The 23,852-nt window shown below is 41.0% G+C and overlaps 2 pseudogenes; one reads left to right on the plus strand and one right to left on the minus strand.

Moving 5' to 3' along the window:
* Positions 1–249: 249 nt before the first annotated feature.
* LOC142434474 (high mobility group protein B1 pseudogene) lies at positions 250–1,064 on the minus strand (annotated as a pseudogene).
* Positions 1,065–9,443: 8,379 nt separating this feature from the next.
* Positions 9,444–23,852, plus strand: part of LOC142433379 (protein transport protein Sec61 subunit beta pseudogene) — a 52,315-nt pseudogene continuing 37,906 nt past the window's right edge.

Consider the following 23,852-nt stretch of genomic DNA (forward strand, 5'->3'; position numbering starts at 1 on the left):
ACAACTGAAGAGGAAAAAAAATGAAACAAAAAAGAACTACCATCCCCATATATAACTGATTTGTGCTGTGCACCAACAAGAACCTGCTTTAAATTTCCATGCCAATTTACAACCCCCATACTGTACCAGGCAAGGTTAGTGGCCATTGAAAAGACCACCAGGACAGGGCTATCTAGAGACACATTCAGTAGTGTGTTAACTATACAAAAAAAAGACACTGTACAGTTTAAAAACAAATCTTACACAGCCTTACATTTCAATTTTTTTTCTTTAAAAGGAGTGAGTTGTGTACAGGGGGGTTAAATGCTTTATAGACAAGAAAAAAAAAACTGCGCCAGAACCAACTTATTCATCATCATCATCATCTTCTTCATCCTCATCTTCCTCGTCCTCCTCCTCTTCTTCATCTTCCTCCTCGTCTTCGTCCTCCTCCTCCTCCTTCTTTTTCTTGCTTTTCTCGGCCTTGACGACTCCCTTTTTGGCAGCGTCGGGCTTCCCTTTAGCCCGGTACGCGGCGATATCCTTTTCCTATTTCTCCTTCAGCTCAGCGGCCTTCTTCTCATAAGGCTGCTGCTCAGCGGCCGCAGTGTTGTTCCACATCTCTCCCAACTTCTTCGCAACGTCCCCGATGGACAGGCCAGGGTGCTCGCCTTGGATTTTGGGGCGATACTCAGAGCAAAACAAGAAAAAGGCCGAAGGAGGCCTCTTGGGTGCATTGGGATCCTTGAACTTCTTTTTTGTCTCCCCTTTAGGAGGGATATAAGTTTTCATTTCTCTCTCATAACGGGCCTTGTCCGCCTTAGCCATGTCTTCAAATTTCCCCTTCTCTTTAGCAGACATGGTCTTCCACCTCTCTGAGCACTTCTTAGAAAACTCTGAGAAGTTGACAGAGGCATCCGGATGCTTCTTCTTGTGCTCCTCCCGGCAAGTTTGCACAAAAAATGCATAGGATGACATTTTGCCTCTCGGCTTCTTAGGATCGCCTTTGCCCATGTTGTTATCTTTTTATTTCGTCCGCGAGGCACAGAGTCGCCCAGTGCCGTCCGGCTCTGCCTGGCCCGGCTCTGCCTGGCCCGGCGCTGTCTCTATGGAGCTCAATGTACTGCAATGGCTGTGAGAGCGGGAGCCAGACGCCCATACAACTTTCTTTTAGTTCTTTAATGCTTCCTCCGCTCCCCACCCCCTGCCACTATCATGACCCCAATTCTACCTTACAAATCTGGCTAGACCAGAGCATGTACATGGGTACAGATAAGAGCTGGAAACACAGGGAATCCAGGACAGATAAACCCCTCAGGACCAATATTGAGAGTAACAATACCAGGAGGGTAAGGGGAGGGTGGAGGGAAATAGGAGGAACTAAACACAATGACCTACCTAACCCCCCCCCAATTGGGTGGACAGCAGACAAGGAAGTGAAGGGAGACATCGGTCAGTATAAGACATGAAAAAATTTATAAATTATCAAGGGTTCAAGAGGGAGGGAGGAAGGGGAAAAATGAGAAGCTGATATCAAGGGCTCAAGTAGAAAGAAAATGTTTTGGAAATGATGGCAACAAATGTACACATGTGCTGGACACAATGGATGGATGCATGGATTGTGATAAGAGTTGTACGAGCCCCAAATAAAATGATGGAGGAAAAAAGAAGCAGTAACTATACTTTGTTTTACGTAATATTTTTAAACTTATAGTGAGAGACAAATGGGAAGGGGCCCACTTATTTGATCTCTGCCAAGACTCAGGGGCAACACAGAAGAGTGCTGGGCTCCCCCAACACTGCATGGTCTCGGTTCTTCCTGGCATTCCTGAAAGAGCTGGAATCTCTTCTCTCCTAATCATTGAAACCATGAGTTTTTCCTCTTGCCTAACTGTGTCAGCCAGGAAACTATTTGTATGTAAATAACAATCAGATCTATAAGCTCCAACATTTGGGATTGTAGGAGCTGTGTATTTAAGGCTGAAATATTATGATTTCAGTCAAACGGTGTTGTACAGTAGCAGGTTGAATACTAAAGTTTCACATGATGGGAGATGAGCGACCTTTATGTCCAAGTCAATATATGCAAATCATATAAAGCCCAGAATAGAAACAGGCTCTTCACTTCTAAGATGTGCCGATATCTTAGATATCTGTGATAAAGATGATGAACACTGTTATTGTTTTGTGCTATTGAGTCAATTCTGACTCAGAGTGACTCTATATGACAGAGTAGAACTACCCTACAGTATTGTCTTGACTGCAATCTTTATGGCTGCAACTGCCAGGTCTTTTCACGCACAGAGCCAACAACAACAACAACAAAACCCAAACAGCTTCATGCCATTGAGTCAATCCCAATTCATAGTGACCTTATAGGACAGGGGAGAACCGTCCCTGTGAGTTTATGAGACTGTAGATCTTTATGGGAGTAGAAAGCCCCATCTTTCTCTTGAGGAACAGTTGTTGGTTTCAAATTGCTGACCTTGTGATTAGTGGTCCAGTCCATAACCACTAGACTACCAGGACTCTGCCACAGAGCCCACAGATGGGTTCAAAGCACTAAACTTACAGTGAGCAGTAGAGCGAGCACTTTACCATTGTACCACTAGGGTTCCTTCTGCTAAGGAAAACCTATAATGAAAAACTGAGTACATCTAAACCTGCAACATCAAAGTGATTTGGGTAGGATCATTTGTCCACCCCCAGACTTTATTTTTAAGTACACAATGTAGTTTATATTTCATTTCTAGCCATGACGTCCTCTGATATTTCAAAGGATTGCTTATTGACAATTGTGGTAGTTACATAATCTGTTGTCAATTTGAGAGTATTAAGAGTGATAGGGTGGAGTCTAGCCTGTGAATCAGGTCACAGCTTGATGACCTCATTTGGAGGTGCTAAGGAGATAAATAGCTCGCTGGAAGCAGGACAGGCTCTCACTTCCAGAGACATTCTCGTTGACAGTCCACATGGAAACAGGCTAATGGCCGTCAGAGTCTTGGCGCTGAAGGAACTACGTGGAGACTCCTGTCAGTGCTGAGATGCCTCTACCGCCACTGGATCCACAAGACTTTGCACCCAGTGGCTTGTGATCTTCCTGCATTCGGTGTCATTGCATGTGTTTCGTGAGTCTGAAGAGAAATTTATACATTGGTATCGGACATATGGGCTAATGTTGGACTGAGATGGGATGTTTTCTCAATATTCAATTGCTCTTGTCTATAAAGCTCTTTCTCATGCACATATGAATGTCTCTGGGTTTGTTTTGCTAGTTTACCTAGACTAACACACAAATAATTAGAAAAATGCCAAATGTTGACAAAATATGGGACAATCGAAATTCATACAGTGCTGTTGAGAATACCAGTCAGTAGAGTGACTTTGAAAAAATGGCACTATTTATTATATTTTAACTTAAGCAATGCTGTTCACCAATAGTTTAGAGGTTCAAGTCTACCCAGATGTGCTGTAGAAGAAAACTCTGGTTATCTCTCCCCCCCCACCCGTGCCCCTACCCCCAGCCCCCTGTGGATTAGAGTTCTACTTTAGCATGCATGGGGTCATTGTGACTGAGAATCTACTCAATACCATTGATGCTTGTTGTGACGGTAGACGATGTAGCTATTCTATTTCTAAGCATATACATAGAAAGACATCATACATTGCACCCAAAAGATATGAATGGGCACATCAATTGTGATTTGCAAAAGTAAACACCTGGTGACAATATAAATGTCTATTAATGCTAAACCCCAAACAGCAAACCTGTTACAATCAAGTTGATTCTGATCCATAACGACCCCACGGGTTTCTAAGACTGTGTGATCTTGATGGGCGCACAGGATTACAGCTTTCTTCCATGGAACTGGTGGTACGTTCAAACTGCTGCCCTTTCACTCAGCAGCTGAGGGCTGTAGCCATTGTGCCACGGAGGCTCCTTCTGTCAACAGTAGAATGCATCCATTTTGGCATATTCACACAATGAAATACTGTACCGAAAATAGACAAACGAATTATGGGTATATGCAACATGGGTGAATCTCATAGCATAATGGTGAGTGACAAAAGTTAGACATAAGTGTAGATACAAGTGGGCTTCACAAATTTTGTGGAAAAATTAATTTTTTAAACCTAACTCTAACCCTAACACCAAACCTAACCCTAGCCCTAACCCTAACCCTGAAAATTAATTTTTTCATGAACATTTTGAAACCCTCTCGTACTTGATGATTGCAGTCATGAAAGCCCAAGAAGAGAGGAAAACAAACAAACAAGCAAAAACCACCAAATTAATCTATGGTATAACAGGCCAGGATAGTGGTTACTTTGGGGTAAAAAGTGAGTTTCAGACTTTCTGGCTGATCGTGCTCTATTTCTTGACCTGGGTGCCACTCTGTGGGTGGATCTTCACTTTTGATGTCACTTACAATTATCTATACTATGACTTGTTCATTTTTCTGACAGCAGCTGCAATAAAAGGCTTGGAAAATAACGAATAAAATACCACAAGGAAAATATCATGGAAAATGTGCTTTCTTATGGACAATCCAGTCAGACCGTTCTGGTTGGTTCTATTCCGAAAGCTCGCCATGCCAGGTGTCCTTTCTATGCAGCTTTCTTTTACCTTCAGGCTTTGTCCCCAGCTGTCATTTCAGATGTTTTTTGTTGATCTTATCAGGCCTAAGCCTTCTAGTTACCATGGTAACAGAGTGCTCCTGTGCTATTATCCCCTACTATTTTTTTCTCTCCTAACCTCAAGACAAGCATTTCAGAAATGTTTTTCTGGAACACGATTTTCCCAAGATACCATACGGAAAGAAACAGGTCCGTCGTCAAGTCACTGGGGGAAATGTTCTTACTTGTGGAAATTCACAACATAGATTAATTTCTTAAAGGCTCTGCATCTGTTGAGTTGGCTGTTTAATCTGTTTCATTTAATTTCCCCCTATCTTCTTTCACTGTGGATTCCTCTGCCCTGCCTGATCCTTCCTTTCTTGGCGGTGGTGGTGGTATTTGTCATCCAGTTGGTTACGGATCATAGTTATCCTATGTGCAACAGAACAAAACAGGGCCCAATCAAGTGCTAGCCTCATCATTGTTCCGGGTGAGCCCGTTACTAAAGCCACTGTGTCCATCCATCTCATTAAGGGTCTTTCTCTTTTTCACTGACCTCTACTTTAAAGTGTTGTAAAGAAAGGATGCTACTTTGAGAACTAAGTTATGGCTGACCCAAGTCATGGTATTTCCCAATTCTCACATATTCATGTGAAAGTTGGACATTTAACAAAGAAGACCAAAGAAGAACTCATGTATTCAAACTAAGATGTTGGAGAAGAATATTGAAAATACCACGGACTACCAAAAGAACCAAAAGATGTGTCTTGGGAGAAGTAAAGCCAGAATAGAGGTCAGGATGTTGGGACTTCATCTCATGTACTTTGGCCATGTTGTCAAGAGAGATCAGTCCCTGGAGAAAATTTCATAGTAGGTAAATTAGAGGGACAGCACATCATGGAAAGGTTCGTGACGAGCCGGTTACAATGGGCTCCATACTTGTGAGAATTGACTTGACAGCATTTAACAACAACAACAACAACAGCAGCAGCAGCTATTTTCCCAAGTACCATGTCCTTTTCTTAGGGCTGGTCCCATCAGATAACGTGTCCAAAGTACATGAGACGCACCGTTCTAGCTTTTAGAGAGCACTCTGGTCATACTTCCTTCAAGACAGATTTGTTTGTTCTTTGAGCAGTTCGTGGTGCTTTTCACATTCTTTAGCAACGTAATTCAAATACGTCAATCCGTCTGCGGTCTCACCTAAGGGATCCTGGGAAAACTAGGACACGGTCCTAAAGTATTCCTGCTCTGTGACTAGCCCTGCTCATGGGGATACTCATCTTGGCCTGGCTTTTTTGGAGATCTTTGTATTTTCTATTTCTATTTCGAAACAAAATACAAGGTCTATTAAAATATTCGGTAGTCTTCCTTGGCATAGATTAATGAGTGCACCAACTGAAAGACTAGTTTTAGGAATAGAACCAATAGGAGCAAGTATCTGATTGGATTGTCTATAATCAAGTGCATTTTCTTCTGTTTTTTAAAGTGTGAATAGTTATATTTCTCTACGAGGGGTGTTTATTTACCTCCCAAATGACCACATGCAACCAAATAAAGTGAATGTAACATCAAAATGTTGTTGTTTTGTCAAAAAAAACATGATGGAACTTAGAACTGGATCATGTGGCCCTTTCTCTTATTTCCTTCCAGTTCAAAATGCAGGCCTCTCTTAATAGCCAACATTGAATGAAAGGATAAGTAAAATGTGGTACATGATAACTCTTGATACTGAGCAGAGTGAGTCTTTTCACTTTATTCTTTTCAAAAATTTGTTTGCTCTTCTAATTCCCTTGCCTTTCTTTTTTTCCCCCTTGCCTTTCTATATAATTAAACAAATCAGCACTATATCATTCCACACATCAATTGTATCAAGCATATTTGAACATATGTTGCCATTGCGATTTTCTAAACAGTTACTTTCTATTTTAGCCCTTGGTATCAGCTGCTCTCCTCCCCACTAGTGACCCCTTGATAAATTATCATTATTGTCATATCTTACAGTGACCAGTGTCTCCTTTAACCCACGTTTGGTTTTTTGTCCCCCTTGGGAGAGGAGGATATGCATTGATCATTGAGATCAGTTCTCCCTTCCTGCAGTGAAAGGCAGGCTTGGGATCATGATAGTAGGGGTGAGGGAGCCTCAAGGAATCAGGAATATTGTGTGTTTCATTGGTGCTATATTTCACCCTGGTTGATCTTTTCCTTGCGACCCTTCTGTTAGGGATGTCCCATTGTCTAGAGATGGGTTTTGGGTCTCTGCTCTGACCCTTCCCAACAATATGTCTTTTGTTTGTTTGTTTATTTTGGGTCTTCTGATTCCCGTTACCTGATCTCGATGACACCTCATGATCACACAGGCTGGTATGCTTCTTCCATGTGGGCTTGTTGCTTCTCTGCTTGTTTAGCTTCAAGCCATAAGACCCCAGATGTTATATCTTTTGATAGCCGGGTACCATCAGCTTTCTTCACATTTGCTATGCACCCATGCCTTCAGCTATTATGCTGGGAAGGTATCACAGAATGCCAGGTTGTTAGAACAAAGTGTTCTTGTGCTGAGGGAGCACATGAGCAGAGGTCCAAAGTCCATCCACTTCCTCAATGTATTGCCATGTAAATATATGTGCATAGGCCAATGCCTCTATTTCTATGAATTAATGTATTTCCATAGTACACACTTATGTTTATTCCTCTATCCATAGCTATGCTTCCTAGCTCTTTCCTGTTTCCTTTTATCTTCTTGCCCCATCATCCCACTCACCCTTCTGCCTCTTAGCAATTCCTCTTAGTTAGATTGCTGTTATTCCAGCACTCCCAGGATCTCTATGTTCTCCTCATTGTTGAGTTTAATTCCCTACTTGTTCCTCTGTCTATGGCCTTGTTTGCTCACCATTACTTTCCCCACCTCCTCCTTCCCCACAAGTCCCTCTGAAAGTCTGTTGTTTTCTCCTTGTGCTTGCTTCCCATGCCTGTCTTATATAGGTCAGCAAAACAACAACAGCAGAGACAAAACAAAAGATTGAATAAAAGGAGGTTAAAAAAAGATTGAATAACAATCAAAACCAAAAGTGAAAAAAAAAAAGAAAAACAACAATGGAAAAGCAAATAATTCCAGGTCTCTTGGCTGACTTTTAGGACTATCTCTCTACCGGTCCTGGTGGGTTCCGGGAACTGCCCCTCCTGGTCTGAAATCTATTTTGGGGACTCCTCAGGGGTTTGGGGCTTTGTTTTCCTCCTGTTGCTTATCTGTTATGTTCCCTTCTTGGTTTGCCCCACCGTGGGGGTGGTCAGACCGGACTCCATATAAATTTTAGGGAAAAAAATGTTCTCTATGTCTACAAGATATTTTGCTGGAATTTTTATAGGAATTTCATTAAACAAAGAATTGGCATTTCTGTTGAACATCCCAATCCATGAACACAATATATCTTTGCCATTTTATTTCTTTTATCAACATTTACAAATTCTCATCACAAAAATAATAAAGAATAAAAATTCCCAGCATGCAGATTCTTTACCTGTTTTCTTAAGTGTCTATATAAGTATTTTATTTCTTCGGAGTCATTGTAAATCATGTTTGCATTTTAATTTCTCTACATTTATATTAACAGTTAAAACCGTGATTGTTTTTATGTGTGTGGAATAAAGAGTTCAAATTTGTCTCTAGTTTATAAAAGTAACCCTTCACATTTGTGAGCAGTCAAGGTATTAACCCCCTTTTGCCTAAAATCAGCCGGCACTACTTAATGTGAGCAAATGAGTGGGCAAGCCCCAAGACCACACCTGACAACTAACCTCAGGAAGAGTTTAGTTGCCATGTTGCAATCAGTCATGCATATTCATTGATGTGGCTGATCATGTATATGCAAGGCGGCACCAATTATGACTATGCATTATTATAAAAGACTGAATAATTTAGCAGTTGAGCTTCTTATATTGATGAGAACATCCATGCTTAGGAAAGGGTGGCAAATCCCTGGGAACAATGAAGGTCTTATATCAGAACCTCTTCCAGATCACACCTGATAGGCCTCTTGGTTTGTGTCCTTCTGGCTATAATAAATAGGCGATCTGCATGGTTTCCGTTAGCCGTTCTAGAGAATTAAACTCACCAAGGCAACAAGACTCTAATTTAGCTTGGGATACTGAATTCAGAGAAGGGCTACAAAGGCAATTGATCTGAAGTATACAACCCTTTCTATGTCGGTGTTTTTACTGGTTTAGGGAGGCCAGAGGTATTTGATCTGGTATAGGGTAGCCAGGGATGAGGTTTGATCTAATTCTAGGAGGTAGGGCACTGGTGATGAGAAAAAGAAATGTGGTAAGGTTAAGCCTGGATCCATTTTTTTTTCTTTGCCTGGATCCATTTTAAGGAGGAAATTGAATTCATGCTGCTTCTTACCATACAGTTATTGATAAAGGTGGATATTTCACTGTTTATTGTTTGTTTTTTCTGTGTGTTGATACTTGCCGAGCTTCCTAGTTCTAGAAGGGTGTTTTCTTTGTTTTGCATTTTTGTTTTGGTTTTATTGGAATTTTTTCCATAGATAATCATGCCACTTGCAAATAGAGACACTTTCATTTCTTCCTTTCTGACCTATATGTTTTTCTTGTGTTGCTGGATTTTGATGGCTAGAACTTTGAGTACTGTGTTCAGTAAGATTGATGAGAGTGAACATCTTAGGAGACAATCATTCAGTCTTTTGCCAGTAATATGATGCTCTTTAGGTCTTTTGAAGACACTTTTAAATAAAGTTGAGATACTTCTCTGTTACAAACTTGCTGAGAGTTTTCTCAGGAATGGGTGTGTAGTTGAGGAGAAACATCCACCCTCTTCCAATGTCACAATGGGGAGGGACAATCTTCAGCATCAACAGCTCAAGGCTGATTTCAGTGAGACAGGTGAGGCATGATTCTACCCTATAAGCTCGCTACCAATTCTGACAACCGCTTCTCCTATGGCACTCTCAATGTCTCTGCTGGGTATAATGATGTTTTGTAATGTCCACACAGAATTCACATACCATGCTCGCCGTTATGGGGTCTATTAGGTAAATCTGCTGCACAGGACCACTTTAAAGCGTTGAAAAGCAAGGATGTGACTTTGGGGACTAAGATGCACCTGACTTAATCCATGGGATTTTCAGTTGTCTCATGTGCATGTGAAAGTTGGACATTGAATAAGAAGGACCAAAGAAACATCACTGCATTTCAATGACGGTGCTTGAAGAAGTACAACCAGAATGCTTCTTAGAAGCAAGGATGGTAAAACGTCATCTCATGTATTTTGTACATGTTTACCACGAGAGGACATCATGTTTGGTAAAGTAGAAGGCTAGTGAAAAAAAATAGGCCCTTGACAAGCTGGATGGACACGGTGACTGAAACAATGGGTTCAAACATAAGAGCAATTGTGAGGCTGGCGCAGGACTGGGTGGTGTTTGGCTCTGTTGTAATGGGGCTGCTATGAGTCAGAACCAATCCTCCAGCATCTAACAACCATGACAACATATCGATATTAACCCCCTTTCTGGTGTGCTCTGAAGGCAGGACTTGCCGCATCCCTGGTCAGTGGTGTGAGGGTATTCCCTGAAGGATTAGTCCCTGTGGGGACTCTGCAAATGGCGTTTGAGTTTTCACAGTCATCCGCAGCCTTCTGCAAACTGGCTGCTCAAAATTTACGCTTTAATACATTCCCTCCACTGATTGCTGGATCTTGTTATTTACAACCTTTGGCTCACACAGACTGATGTGCTTCTTCTGTGTGGGCTTAGCTGACAACTTACTTAGATGACTGCTTGCTTTTACTTTTTGTTAGGTTTTTAATGCAGTGGATGACATTCATTGAATTGCAACTGTTGAATCAGTTTTACATACCAGGAAGAAATCTCCCTTGACCATCCTGTAGAATTCTCTTAATATATTGCTAGATTCAATTTGCTAATATTTTGTTCAAAACTTTCATGTCTAAGTTTATGAGAGGGATTGGTTTATAGTTTACTTTGTTTGTGTACGCTTGGTTTGGTTTTTTGTAGCATGGTTACTCTAGTCTCATAAAATAATTTGGGAAATGTTCTCTTCTATATTCTAGAAGAGATTATGTAAACTTGGTGTTAATTCTTCTTCAAATGTTTGTATAAACCTCCAGTGAAACCATCTGGATCTAGAGACGTTGTTTTCTTAAGTTATCAGAATACCAATTAAACCTCTTGAATGATGATGGAGCTACTCAGATTATTTTATCTTAGTTCAGTTCTGCTAGTTTGTAGCTTCTTAGAAACTGGCCCATTTCTACTAACCAGTCGCTTTTATGAGAACATTTATTTGTAGTATTGCCTCTTTATTGGCTTCAGGACCTATAGTGATATACCCTTTTCACTTCTGATATTAGTCATTTGTGTCTTTCACGTGGCAAGGGAGTCTGCTACCTAGTAACTGCTTATCATTACCTACCACTGGCCAAAGCATCAAACTTTTCATAGGATCACTGCTTATTTGTCCATAGCATTTCAAGCTAGATCCTGCCCCTCCCATCCTGCCATCATCAGGAGTTTCTCCCTAGTTACAGGTTTCTTCCTAGTTGCAGGTTGCGGTTTCATTCTATTGGTTACTTGAAATCAGGATCCACCTCCCATACATAGCCATTGGCTAGCTGCATCACTTATCTGCAGCTCCTCAGACCTAGTCTAGACAAAAAGACCTCAAATTCCTGGCTTCTAGGAACTCTTACACTTGGATAATGGTGGTTCAGAGGTAGAATTCTTGCTTTCCATGGTCTGATCCCACGGTGCATGAGGTAGAGGTGGAGGAGGGTGTAGTGCTACTCGGCATCAACTTAAACAGAAAAAATGAAGTCTTCAACTATCACCGCTCATATGGCTGGGTCCCAATCTTGGTCACCTGTTGTCTGTTCCACTAGCCCATGACTCTTGCTAAAAACATTTCCAATATCAATGTACCTTTGGCCCAACCTCTGATCCCAGCCGTATTCTCGAGTCTGTTCTCAACTCTAGAGTTCTGATAACGCTTCCATCGTGAGTGCCTTTGTAATACGGCTGAGCATTTAGTTTTCAATGAATTCTTCCCTTATCCATGCTCTTCTGATCTGGAGCTTGAACCCATGCTTTTTAGATTGTCTATCATCAATGCAGATCAGGACTGATCTCCAACTTGACATCTGTGAACTCTTCCAACAAAAATACCCTTGATCAAAAGTCATCTGTTAAGCTACAAAGACACATCCACTGGCCAACAGCAATAGGTTTATTAACTTGCTGCAGTGAGGGAGACCACACATTAGAGCAGGAGTGGGGAATGTCTGGCCCGTGGACTACAGAAAGCCTGTGAAATTATCATTACCAGCTAACATCACATCTCACCAAAGAGAAGCAGTTCCTCTTAGGGCCACTGTAGCAGTTACACAATCTCCTGTCAACTTGAGTGAAGGGGTGGAGTCTAGCCTGTCAACCAGATCATAGCCAATGGTGCCTTTGTGTGGGCATAGCCTTCTCCTGAGGATTCTGGGAACTCAGTCTTCCTCTCTGGAGGTGGGACACACTCTCTCTGCCTCCCCTTTCCTGTTGTTAAGACGCTCAGAGAGTTGGAGGGCACATGTGCCAGTGTTGAGATTTTTCCACTAGCATTGGATCCACAAGACCTTCTACCCACTGACTTGTGATCTTCTTGCATTTGGTATCATTGCATGTGCTGCATGAGTCTAAATAGGAAATGAACTGTAAATGCAGAAAAGAAATCACCATACAGAAAACTGATCTTTGATAAGGGTCCAAGAAATACCAAGTGGAGAGCGGATGCTCTCCTCAACAAGTGGTGCTAAAAAAATGGATGTCTACCTGCAGAAAATTGAAGCCAGACCTTTGCCTCACTTCATGCACAAGAAGGTGGATCGCAGACATCAAGATAAAACCCCAAACTATTAGGGCCATTAATGAGGGAATTGGGAAAAACCTAAGAACGTTGACACAGGGAATACATAGGCTATCAAAAATAGGGAAGGACACACACACAGAGGAAGCACAAATTAACAAGTGGGACATACTGAAGATAAAACACTTATGTACATCGAAAGAATTCAGCAAGAGTAATAACAACCCACAGACTAGAGAAGCATATTTAGCAATGGCACATCAGACAAAGGCCTTATTACTAAAATCTACAATACTCTGCTAGCCTACAAAAAGAAAAACCAAATAGCCCATTGAGGAGGTGGGCAAAAGACCTGAACAGAAGCTTCACAAGGGTGGAAATCCAAATAGCCAATAAACGTATGAGAAAATGTTCTCGATCATTAGCCATAAGGGAAATGCAAATGAAAACAACTATGAGATACCACCTAACACCCTAAAAAATATCTCAATTCAAAAAATCAGAAAGCAACAAGTGTTGGAGAGGGTGCGGTGAGAGAGGAATTCTCATCCACTACTGGTGGTCCTGTAGGTATGTGCAGCTGTTATGGAAATCATTTTGGTGATACCTAAAACAAATGGAAATTGAGCTACCATATGATCCAGCAATGTCCTACTGGGCATATACCCAGAAGAGGTAAAAAACAGACCATGGCCAGACATCTGCGCTCCAATGTTCACTGTGGTGCAGTTCACAATCGCAATGAATTGGAAATAACCTACATTTCCACGAACGGGTGGATGGATTAAAAACTGGTGCATACATACAATGGAGTACCACGCATCCCTGAAAAGCAGTGATGAATGCATGAAGCACATTGCCTTTTGGAAAGAGTTGGAGGAAATTATGCTAAGCAAAGGAAACCAAGCACAAAGACAAACACAGCATGAATTCATTGAGGTAAGGTCAAAAAAGCACAAGGGACACAGGGGAAAAGCCACTGAATGCATAAATTTCCGGGGTGTGACCTAGGCTCTCTGGCAGGGGTCAGACCTATTCCAGGGATGCGTATGGAAGCCAACTTAAAAGGAGGAGAAAAGATAAAAAAGAGGACGTGGGTAGTCGGGGAACAGGGCACTAACTTAGCCACAGGGAGGGTATTGTTTATGTCTCCACAGGAAAGGGAGAGAAGGACCAGACCTCTATCTGGTACGCCAAGCCTTGAGGGCAACATACCGGCATCAAGCTGTGACCCAACAGAGAGGTCTGCAGGGCCAGCCCCAATCCCAGCTACGTTGATCACCTCCCCAGAAGATTGCACTTCAGAGGACAGCACTGAAGATACAGCCCAGGGGGAGTGGAGGGTCTTGCCCAGACCACATGGGAGCAAACTAAGGAAAAGAGAGAGAGAGAGAGAGAGAGAGAGAGAGAGAGAGAGAGAGAGAGAGAGAGAGAGAGAGAGAGAGAGAGAACGTGCATCCTGTCCCACCAAGCCCCAAGGAGGATACTCTTGCACAGAGCAGCCAAGACATAGAGAGGACCATAGGGCCAGCCCCACCATGAGACACGGCATCCCCACACTAACTCACAGTGTATCAGGGGACAGTACTAGAGAAACAGTGCAGGAATGGTGCACTGTCTGACCCCCCACACCGGGGCAAAACATGAAGGAGCACAGCAGAGCAGCAAGGTGATCAAAGCAATGAAAGTCTCCAAGGAATCCTAAAATAGACTTCAGACTCAGAGGGCAGGACTTGACACCCTTATGAATGCTTCCCAACATGTTGGGAAACATTCATAAGGATCAGCAGACAGACCTGGAACTATTTATAGGTTTTATATATTTATTATTTTTAATGTCTATCGATATAAGATAGGCAGAATAAACAATCCTGAGGAGAAAGCAATGGTACCAATGGTGGGGGGCATGGGGCAGGGCGCAGGAGAGAGGAAGAGGTGGAGGGAATGGGGAGGGGAGCCAACAAATTCAGGGATGGGGAACAACAGGGATCTAACTAACATCAATGATGAGGAGGGTGTAGAATGCCTGATGATGTTTGATCAATTGTAAGGTAGCCGAGAGGAATTACTGAGAGCCGAATGAAGGTCAAACATGATAGTGGAACAGGAAGAAAGTAAAAGGAAATAGAGGAAAGAACTAGGACACAAAAGACCGTTATAGAGGTATAAACATAGGCATGTACATACGTAAATACACTAATATAGAATGATAGGAATATAAGCCTATGTACATATATTTATATGTTAAGCATTAAAGAAGCGGACAGAGATTGGGCCTCTACTCAAGTACTCCCTCAACACAAGAACACTTTGTTCTAATAACCCAGCATTCTGTGATGCTAACCTTCCCTACACAATTGCTGAAGACAAAATGGGTGCAAAAGCAAATGTGGTGAAGGAAGCTTATGGTGCCTGGCTATTACAAGATGTAGCATCTGGGGTCTTAAAGACTTGAAGTTAAACAAGTAGCCATTTCACAGGGAAGCAACAATGCCCACATGGAAGGCGTCGCACCAGCCTTTGTGATCACGAGGTGTCGAAGGGATCAGATATCAGACATCAGAAGATCCAAAACAAACACTTTTATTGAGGCAAACAAGGGGGTGGGGTGGTCAGAGACCCCCTTTTGGAGACCCAAAGGCCATCTGTAGTCAATTGGACATCCCCTCACAGAAGGGTCACAAGGAAGGGATGAATCCGCCAGAATTCAGTATAGCACCAACAAAACACACATTTCTCTAGTTCTTTAATGCTTCCTCCCCACCACTATCATGACGCAAGTTCTGTCTTACACATCTGGCTAGACCGGAGCATGTGCACTGGTACAGATATGAGCTCTTGACACACGGACTCTAGAACAGATACCCCCCCAGAAACAGTAATGGGAGTAGCAATACCATGAGGTCAGGGGGAAGGTGGAGGGAGAAGGGGGAGAAAAGGGGAACCAATTGTAAGGATCGAGGTATAGCCCCACCCCTAGCCTGAGAACAAACAACAGAAACGTGGGTGAAGGGAGACAGCGGAAGGTATAAGATATGAAAACAATAATAATTTATAATTTATCAAGGGGTCATGAGGTGGAGGAGAGAGGAAGGGAAAAAAGAGGCACTGATAACAAGGGCTCAAGTTGAAAGAAAAAGTTTAGAAAATGTTGATGGTAACATATGTACAAATATGCTTGACACATTGATGTATGGATTGTTATGAGAGCTGTAAGAGTTCCCAATAAAACAATTTATGAAAAAATAAATACAATTTAAAAAAGAAAATATTGCATTAAGATGTTTTAATCTTGATTATTGAGGTTTTTGGTAACCTTTTAAATTTTGCAATTGAGATAAGTGCCTCACTTGCCTCAAACGAATGCCAGACTTACTGAGAAACCTTGTCTTTCAGAACCATAGATTGTCAGAAACTTTGTTGTTTAAAATTACATCAGCTGCCAGATGACCTAGAAATTCCACTCTAAGCTATATACCATAGGTATCGAATAAAAATGACAAGCACAGACAGACACCCTATTCATTGCAGCACTAGTTCAAACAGTGTCGATGTATCAGTTCACTGTAGCACTATTCACGGTAGCAAACAAATGGAATTCACCTAAGTACCCATCAGTGGATGAAAAGATAAGTTAAATGTGGTACATACATGAGTTCCTGAAGCATATTACAACATGGGTAAACCTGGAAGACATTAAGTGGATTGAAATAAGTTAAATACACACAAAACAGATATTATACATGTTCTTGCTTTTATGAAATTACACAAATAGTAAACATACAGAAACTAATACCCATCTGCAGTTACCAGGGATTCAGGGAGGAGATGGGGAGAGAGGGATTCCCTCTCTAGATTGTAGACACTTGTTATTTTTGCTGCTAGAAAGGGTAACATCATATGTGCACAACTTGACAAAAGTAAATGATGGCCCAAAAGGTACACAAATAATGGACCTTTTGGTAATCGTGATGGCATATATAATTTTAAAACAATAACAACAATTGCAAAATATATATGCAGGTATATCTGCATATATCTAGACATATTTGTGTATGGGTAGGTACATGTTAGTATACATGTATACAAAGGGACTTCCAAAAGTTCATGGAAAAATTCAATTATCTATTCATTCCATTTTCCCCGAACCTTTGGGTGTGTGCTTATTTGTATGTATGTACATCTATGTGTATTGTGCATATACACTTATATAGAATAAAGTATACAGGGGCATAGTTATTGCTACTTCTTCACTATAATCAAGTTCCTCATGGGATTGGGATTTTGGGTTTGAAGGCTTAAGACCATGGTCTTGTGGCAAAAACTTGGTCAAATAACTGTAACATTTATGTTCCACATCCTAGTTTGGTAAATAGTATCTAGGATCTTAGAAACTTGCAAATGGTCATCTGAAATACAATGTTATTTACTCCTCTGGAGCAAATGAGAAAGAAGAAAGCCAAAGATAAGAAAGTAACTAGTCTACAGGACTAAGAGTGTACGTGACCCAGGGCTTCATTGACTTTGAGACTACAACAATAGAAGGATCCTGCTAGAACGGGTGACAAGTATGAGACAGAACCTCAAATTCTTAAAAATTCCAGATCTACTGGACTACTTGAGACTGAAGGGTTCCTCAAGACTATTGTCCTCAGATAGTTCTCAAACCTTGAACCAAGACTAGCACCCGCTATTACCTTCTAGCAATTAGCAAATGGGCTCACCATAATGAATATCACCTGTAAGTGCTGTGCTCTTCTTTTAATTAAAAATATTTATTTATTTATTTATTTGAGTGCTGTGCTCTTTTAAATGTCATCTCTGGGGGAATAAATGGTCATCAATTATTTTAAAACAAAGATGAGAAGGTAAGGGAACAAGGAAACTAGTTAATGGAAACAGATCAGAACAGAAATAATGAGCATTGTGAAGACTAAGGGCAATGTCACTGAACAATTGGTGTAGAAATTGTCTAATGGAAGCCGAAGCTGCTCTCTAAATCTTCCCTTAAAATTCAGTAAGGTATAATTTTAAAGTAAATAAAACATCACACGCTTCCCTGGAGAATCTACGTCATTTAAAAAATTAAATCATTTTATTGGGGCTTGTACAACTCTGATCACAATTCACACATACATCCACTGTGTCAAGCACATTTGTATATTTGTTGCCCTCATCATTCTCAAAACATTTGCTGCTACTTGAGCCCTTGCTATCAGCTCCTCATTTTTCCCCTCCCTCCCCGCTCCCACCCCCCCCCATGAACTCTTCATAATTTATAAATTATTATTATTTGGTCATATCGTACACCATCCGAAATCCCTCTTTACCCACTTCTCCACTGTCCATCCCCCAGGGAGGAGGTTATATGTCGATTCTTATAATCTGTTCACCCTTTCTCCCTCACCTTAATCTAAGCCATTTTGACCCAAAGAGGAAACCTTGATTTTGAACCACGGGACAAAGCTTCAGAGAAGTGGTATCTGCACAAACATTCCAGCTCTATTTTTACTTTATAGTGCTTCTAAAGAAACCAGACCCTCAGCATGATGGTGGAGCAGGAGGAAGAAAAAAGGAATTGGTGTTAACAAACCCAGGGACAAGGGATCCAAATCGGTGGTGAGGAGGGTGTAGCCGGCCTGGTAGAGCATGATCAAGGGTAATGTAACCGAGAGGAATTACTGTAATCCAAACGAAGGCTGAGCATGATAGTGGGACAAGAGGAAAGTCAAAGGAAATAGAGGAAAGAGCTAGGAGGCAAAGGGTATTCTAAATAAAGGCATGAACATATGTAAATATATTTATATACGAGAATGGAGAAATAGATCTATGTGCATATATTTACAGGTTTAGTATTAAGGTAGCAGATAGACATTGGGCCTCCACTCAAGTTCTCCCTCAATGCATGAATACTTTCTTCTATTAAACTGGCATTCCATGATGCTCATTTTCCCAACAAAAACGCTAAAGACAAAGTGAGTGACTAAGCAAATGTGGTGAAGAAAGCGGATGGTGCCTGGCTACCAAAAGATATAGCATCTAGGGTCTTAAAGACTTGAAGGTGAACAAGCGATCATCTAGCTCAGAAGCAACAAAGCCCCCATGGAAGAAGCACACCAGCCTGTGTGATCATGAGGTGTTGATAGGATCAGGTATCAGGCATCAAAGAACAGAAAATCATATTGTGAATGAGGGGTAGTGCGGAGTGGGGACTCAAACCCCATCTGTAGGCAACTGGATATCCCGTGGGGAGGAGATGAGCCAATCAGGGTGCAGTGTAGCAACGATGAAACATACAGCTTTCCTCTAGTTCCTAAGTGCTTCCTCTCCCCGCCACTATCATGATCCCAATTCTACCTTTCAAATCTGGCTAGACCAGAGGATGTACACTGGTACAGATAGGAACTGGAAACACAGGGAATCTAGGTTGGATGGTTCCTTCAGGATGAATGATGTGAGTGGCGATACTGGGAGGGTGAAGGGAGGGTGGTGTGGAAAGGGGGAACTGATTACAGGGATCTACATATAACCCTCTCCCTGGGGAATGGACAACAAAAAGTAGGTGAAGGGAGAGAAATATTGGACTGTGTAAGGTATGACAAAATAGTAATTTATAAATTATCAAGGGTTCATGAGGGAGGGGAGAGCAGGGAGGGAGGGGGAAAAATAAGGAGCTGATGCCAGGGGCTTTCGTGGAGAGCAAATGTTATGAGAATGATGAGGGTAATGAATGTACAAATGTGCTTGACACAATGGATGGATGTATGGATTGTGATAAGAGTTCTATGAGCCCCCAATAAAATGATTAAAATAAAAAAAGGAAAGTAAATGTTTTGAAAATAACTATGGTAACATATATACAAATATGCTTGATACAATTGATGTATGTGTTGTTATACGAACTGTAAGAGCCCCCAATAAAATGATCTTTTAGTTAAATTGAAAAAAAAAAAAGAAACAGGACACTGTACTCACTTTATGGGATGGATCTGATGTTGACCCTCTTGTGGTGGTACCCAGCTTTGCTCTGGGCTTATCAAAACACTGCTTCATTTAAATTTTACCTGGACTCCATCCTTCCCCTAAATCCTGTAGTTATCCAATTTCTTCCTTTCTTTGATGAGACTAAGGTAACCAGCTATCTGAGACTAAGAGGCTTACAGGGACATAAGATGTTTAGGGTTAGAACCAGAAAGTTCCAAGCAAACCAGTATGCCTTGTTCACCTTAGCACCTCAGTCACTCTACTTCAGGGGTGGGACAGTTTTTCTGCCAAATGCCATTTGAATATTTATAACACCATTCAGGGGCCATTCAAAATTATCAACTTCAAAATTAGCCTGCTATTTTTTTTAACAATTAATTAACATCCATAATGTGATGGTGGAAACCCCGGTCGTGTAGTAGTTATGTGTTGGGCTGTGATCTGCACGGTAGCCAGTTCAAAACCATCAGCAGTTCTGCGGGAGAAAGATTGGGCTTTCTACTCCCTTAAACAGAGGGTCACCATGAGTCAGTAATGACTCAATGGCATTGAGTTTGGTTTGTTTAATGTGATGACTGGGACTGGTTTTCACTCTCTTTTTTTAAAGATAGATGTGAAAAAAGAAGAAGAAAGGGGCCTATAAATAGTTCCAGGTCTTTCTGCTGACCCTGATGTATGCTTTCCAATTGAGTCTGAAGTCTATTTTCTGGATTCCTCGAGGACTTTATTGCTTTGCTCTCTTGGCGGCTCTGTTGCGCTCCCTTCATGTTTTGCTCCCATATGTCGGATAAAGATACTCTTGTACAGCACTTTTAAAAAATGCTGTCTTTCCTAAATTGCATTTCTTTTGCATCTTTGAAAATATTGGTTGGACAACAAAGACAGAGAGAAAAATCAGTTGGACATATTTGTCATCTGGGTTTGTTTCTGAATTCTCCTCTCTTGGTACGTGTGCCCCCCTATGCAGTCTTATTCCTGTAACTATATCTATTCAGTTTTAAGATCCAGTAGAATGATTCCTCTAACATTATTCTTTTTAAAAATGGTTTCAGCTTTTCTAGTTCTTTAGCTCTCTAGTGCATTGGACTGCTAACCCCATGGTCATCAGTTCAAACCGTACCTACCCATCTGTTGGAGAAAGATGAGATTGTCTGTTCCCTTAAAGTTTTACAGGGTCACTTTCAATTAGAATTGACTTGATGGCAGTGGATAGTTCCTTTGTCTTTATAAAGCCAACAGAATTGGCTAATAACTACAAATCAATCTTACTGGAAATTTGCAAGGAATTATATTAACCTCATTTATCAATATTAGAGAATTGACATCTTTGCTATGTTGAGTATTCTAATCTATGAGCATAGCATGTCTCTGTATTTACTTTCATAGGTTCCCAAACGTATTTGGCCTACTGCCTCCTTTTCAGAAAAAAAATTACTCAGTGCCCCCCTGGCAATGAAAAACTTTTGTATTATAACTCATAAATAAAGTGTAGGTATCTGCGTTTGCAGCCCCCACTCCTGGATTGTTTCAGCTCTCTGGAGTGTTTTCACCCACTTTGGGTAATACTAACTTAGATCTTTCATTTCTTTTATCAGCTTTTTGTAGTATTCTGTATACAAGCTGTACACATGTTTTCTTATATTTACACTTAAGAGTTTCTTTTTTTCAGTGACTAAGTGGTATTACAATATTTATTTTGGTATCTGTATTGTCCTAATGCATACAGAACTTGCTGAATGCACCTATTAGTTTTTGAATTAGCATATGGTTTTTAAATCATTTTATTGGGGGCTCGTAACATTCTTATCACAATCCAGACATCCATCCATTGTGTCAAGCACATTTGTACATTTGTTGCCATCATCATTCTCAAAACATTTGCCTTCTACTTGAGCCCTTAATATCAGCTGCTCATTTTCCCCCTCCCTCCCCCCTCCTTCATGAACCCTTCATAATTCATAAATTATTTTGTCATATGTTACACTGTCCGACGTCTCCCCCTGCCCTCTTCTCTGCTGTCCATCCCCCAGGGAGGAGGCTATACGGAGATTCTTGTAATCAGTTCCCCATTTCTACCCTACCTTCCCTCCACCCTCCAGGCATCGCCACTCTCACCACTGGTCCTGAAGGAGTCATCCGTTCTGAATTCCCTGTGTTTCCAGTTCCTCTCTGTACCAATGTACATCCTCTGGTCTAGGCAGATTTGTAAGGTAGAATTGGGATTATGATAGTGGTGAGAGGAAGCATTTAAGAACTAGAGGAAAGTTATATGTTTCATCGTTGCAACCCTGCACCCTGACTGGCTCATCTCCTCCCCACAACCCTTCAGTAAGGGGGTGTCCGGTTGGCTACCAATGGGCTTTGCATCTCCACTCTGCACTCATCCACATTTTCAATGATATGATTTTTTGTTCCTTGATGCTTGATATCCGATCCCTTTGACAGCTCGTGATCACACAGGCTGGTGTGTTTCTTCCACGTGGACTTTGTAGAATTAGCATATAGTTTTATTATATTTTTTATTAAAATATCATTTTATTGGGGGTTCTTACAACTCTTATTCTAATTTACACATCAATTGTATCAAGCATATTTTTACATATGTTGGCATCATTATATTCTTGACATTTACTTTCTATTGAGACCCTGGTATCAGCTTTTAAAAAAATCATTTTATTGGGGGCCCCCTACAACTCTTATCACAATCCATACATACATCCGTTGTCTTAAGCACATTCATACATATGTTACTATCATCATTTTCAAAGCATTTCTTTCTACTTGAGCCTTTGGTATCAGCTCATTTTTTCTCCCTCCCTGATAAACACTTGATAATTTATATTTTTTCATGTCTTACACAGACTGATGTCTCTCTTCACCCCCTTGTCTACTTTCCATACCCCTGAGAGGGGATTATAGGTTGATCATTGTGATCAGTTCCCCTTATCTCCTCCCACCTTCCCCTTCCCCTCCTGGTATCGCTACTCCCAATATTGGTCCTGAGGGGTTTATCTGTCCTGTATTACCTGTGTTTCCAGCTTTTATTTGTGCCCATGTACATATTCTTGTCTAGTCAGATTTGTAAGGTAAAATTAGGGTCATGATAGTGGAGGGCGGCGGGGGGGAAGCATTAAAGAACTGGAGGAAAGCTGTATGTTTCATCGGTGCTATACTGTACCCTTACTGGCCCATCTTCTCCCCACAACCTTTCTGTAAGGGAATGTCCAATTGTTTACAGATTGACTTTGGGCCTCCACTCCACACTCCCCCCCCCCATTCACATTATGTTTTTTTGCTCTGGGTCTTTGATGCCTGATACCTGATCCCATCGACATCTCATGATCACACAGGCTGGAGTGCTTCTTCCATGTGGGCTGCGTTGTTTCTCAGCTAGATGGCCGCTTGTTTATCTTCAAGCCTTTAAGATTCCAGACGCTGTGTCTTTTGATAGCTGGGCACCATCAGCTTTCTTCACTACATTTGCTTATGTACCTGCTTTGTCTTCAGCGATTGTTTAAGGAAGGTGTCAGCTCCTCCCCCCCCATGATAGATTATAAATTATCATTATTTTCATATCTCACACCAACTGCTGTCTCCCTTCTCCCATGGTTTCTGTGGTTTGTCCCCCTGGAGGGGGGCCTATTAGTTTTTTGTTGTTGATTCCTTGAGATTTTCTGAATAGACAATCATTTTATCTCTAAGTAAGGGCAGTTTTAATTCTGGCTTTCTATTCTGGGTGCCTTTTGTTTCCTTTTTATGGCCTTATGTTGCAGTGACTAGAACTTCTGGCACTATATTGAAAAAGACACGTGAGAGTGGACATCCTTGCCTTGTTTTTTTTCAACCATTAAGTGTAATATTATATATTAGTTTTTAAAAGGTATTATTTATTAAGTTGAAAAAATTCCATTTTTGCATATTTTGACAATTTTTGTAGGAATATGTTTAGTTTTGTCAAATGCTTTTCTATATTGATATGATCATATGAGTTTTCTTTAGTTTGGTAGTATGTTAGATAACCAGTCTTGCATATCTATAATACATTCCACTTGCTCATGGAATTTGTAGAAAAATTACCTTATATTTTAATTCCATTTTCCATGAACTTTTTGAAGTCCCCTTTTATACTTCTTTGAATATATTGCTAAATATTGTTTGTTAATAGTTCATGAAGAATTTTTGTGTCTATATTCATGAGGGATAGTGAATATAGACACAGGGGGGTCTTTAAAAAGTTTGTGGAAATATGAAATTAAAATAAAAATTAAAACAAATTTTATTTCTCAACATAAGCGTTGTCTATTTCAAGATCCTTTTGTAAGTGATACCAATCATAAAGAACGGAAAGTTCTGGGAATTTAATGATGTCAGTGCAGACCTTTTCA

The sequence above is a fragment of the Tenrec ecaudatus genome, chromosome X, assembly GCF_050624435.1.
Source record: "Tenrec ecaudatus isolate mTenEca1 chromosome X, mTenEca1.hap1, whole genome shotgun sequence".
In the NCBI taxonomy this organism is placed as follows: Eukaryota; Metazoa; Chordata; class Mammalia; order Afrosoricida; family Tenrecidae; genus Tenrec; species Tenrec ecaudatus.